Source organism: Puntigrus tetrazona, unplaced genomic scaffold (genome assembly GCF_018831695.1).
Source record: "Puntigrus tetrazona isolate hp1 unplaced genomic scaffold, ASM1883169v1 S000000765, whole genome shotgun sequence".
Classification (NCBI taxonomy): Eukaryota; Metazoa; Chordata; class Actinopteri; order Cypriniformes; family Cyprinidae; genus Puntigrus; species Puntigrus tetrazona.
The window spans coordinates 65001-67500 of record NW_025048374.1 but is presented as its reverse complement, the minus strand read 5'-3'; the positions used below and the strand labels follow the sequence as shown (position 1 = coordinate 67500).

The following is a 2500-nucleotide window of genomic DNA, read 5'->3' as shown; positions in this document are numbered from 1 at the left end:
TTAATTATTTGATATTTATATTGTTTTATATTTAATATTAATAACATTTTAAGCATGCGATCAATCAATGAATCATTTGCATTTATATAGCGCTCTTAACAAACACAGGCTGCATCAAAGCACTGAGTTATAATGTGGTTATAACAGGTTTCTTTTTATAACCATAAATATGAAACAAAAAATTATTATAATGCTTGATAGCGATATAGATTAAACAAAACAAAAACGTTGTCAAATTCCTACAGTCACAAATAACACACAAATAATAGCAATAATAAAATATTGACACGAAAAAAGAAGTGCGCGCGGTGTCATGGAAACGCGTGACCTCAGCACTTCTTCCGGTTCACCGTGCTCGGAACCCGGAGGCTTGACGCGGGAAACCGGAGAATAGAGGAGCCTGCTCGCTGAAGCTGTCTCCGCGTTTACATCAGGAACCTCGCATCCGGGGAAAGGCGATTATTGTCGTTTATAAAGGCGCTCTTCAGCCGAAGCGGCAGTCAGGACGAGCGCGCGCCGTTAGCCGATGACGCGGAAGGCGTCGCGCGCGCTGCACGTGCGGCGCCGTTTCAAACGCGGCTCAAGTCGTCTCTTCAGACGGCGTTTTCAGCGCTTTAGAGGCACAAAAGAGCCAACCTCACGGGCCGCGATGAATAAATCGCCGTCTTTGCAGGGCCAATAACAACCGCTGTTCTCCTTAAGAGCACGGAGATGGAGAAGAGCGCGAAGTTAGCCGTCATTCAGATCATGTCGAAGTGAAGTCTTCAGAGAGAGAAACTCTACTGTGATCTTATTTTCATGCCTCTGTGTTTCTTTACAGAGATGGGAGACACTCTGAGTTCAATGACATTCACACAGAGGTGAAGGGATCGGGTAAGCGTGCGAGCTTCCTCAAAAGTCCATTTTTACCACTTCCACTAGTGTTGTTATTATTAATTTAGCATATGCATAAACTGGCAGACATTAACTCCTCTCTCCAGGTGTCGTAGTTTTCTCGAGGCCCCTTTTTTAGGCCCCTGAATTACTACAACTGACCCTGAAACTTTTGTACACGCATTAATATCTGCATTATGTGTTTTCCCTAAAATAAAAATTTCAGAGCATTTTCAGAGACGTTATTGTGAGTGACGACGCATATTTATATAGAGTAGCCTGTTATAAAGTCTCATATGTCCAAAAAAGTCTGTGGAGTAAAGAATGCACAGAGTATAACGTGAATGCACTTGAGGATATATTTTCCTTTGCTGACAGAACGATGGCCGCCTGAGGTTCAGCAAGCAGTCTGTGGTCTACAAAAGCCACAAAACGGGAAGGTGGACAGCATCCTGCCCCCGAGCTCTCCGCGCCCAGTGGGCGCAGGTGGTGTGGGCACGGGATCAAACTGGCCACCAGCACCGGACACGCTTCTACAGACACGACGGCTTCGGGCGACACGTGAGACCGAGAGCTCAAAAACACGACCGTGACGCTTGCTTTAATGCGTTGATGTGATTGTGGACGCTTGACGTTATTCACGAGCGCAGCGGGAAAGGAAAAACTTTGGGATGCGTAAAAACTAGTGCTGTCAAACGCATTAATTAAGATTAATAACTTGATATGGTTGTATACTGTGCGTGCGGTTCACGCATTTATTCACGCTTAGTCGCTTAACACACGCTTTTTAACCGGCGTGGCTGACGGTTTATGATTTAGAAGCGATCGAATCTGCTTGATGCATAGTTAGGGCTTTAATTATGCAATAAATAAAATAAAAAAATGCAAAAGAATAGCGCGAGCTGGTGTTGGAGGCCTTTTAGCTTTGCATAATAAAAGGAGAGAATAAAAAGTTATATATATATATATATATATATATATATATATATATATATATATATATATATTGTGTAAATACAAAACGTGCATGTTTAAGAGATTTAATTTGTATGTTAAATGTATTTATATATCATGTAAAAGAAATGTAAGTGTATATACTGTGTGTGTGTTTATATACACATTACACACAATGTAAGTAAAACCTTTTTTTCTTTTTGGATGTAATTAATCAGGATTGATCGCTTGCCAGCACTAATACCAACATGACTTATTCACACCAAAGCTCCTGCCGAGGTGGACGCCTTTTAATTCAGGGCTGTGCAAATGGATTCGTGTTTATGAAAGATTTAATGAAAACGCGCTCTAATGAAGTCCTAACTAATTAACTAAACTTCAGCACTTTGATCGCAAATAAAATGTAAAAAATGTAAAGCTTTGAAGTTGTATACATGAATGAAAATACTTCTGTGTGATATTTAAAAAAATAATAATAATAATAATGTTGCTTTGTTAATGCTAATATTTTGTCACGTGATGAGATATATTAGCTATGATTTCTTCTATTTAACGGGTTTGTCTCAAGGTCTTTCGCTTCTTGTCTTCTCTCAAGTGAAAAGCTGCTAATCTGACTCTGAGACTCTTTTTAGATGAAATCTACATTTATTTCTGCTGATAAATTAATATATTT

At 39.8% G+C, this 2500-nt stretch overlaps 1 pseudogene; it reads left to right on the top strand.

Annotated features, from left to right (window-relative positions):
- LOC122335344 overlaps positions 1–2500 on the top strand; it is a 16465-nt pseudogene that overhangs the window by 2782 nt on the left and 11183 nt on the right.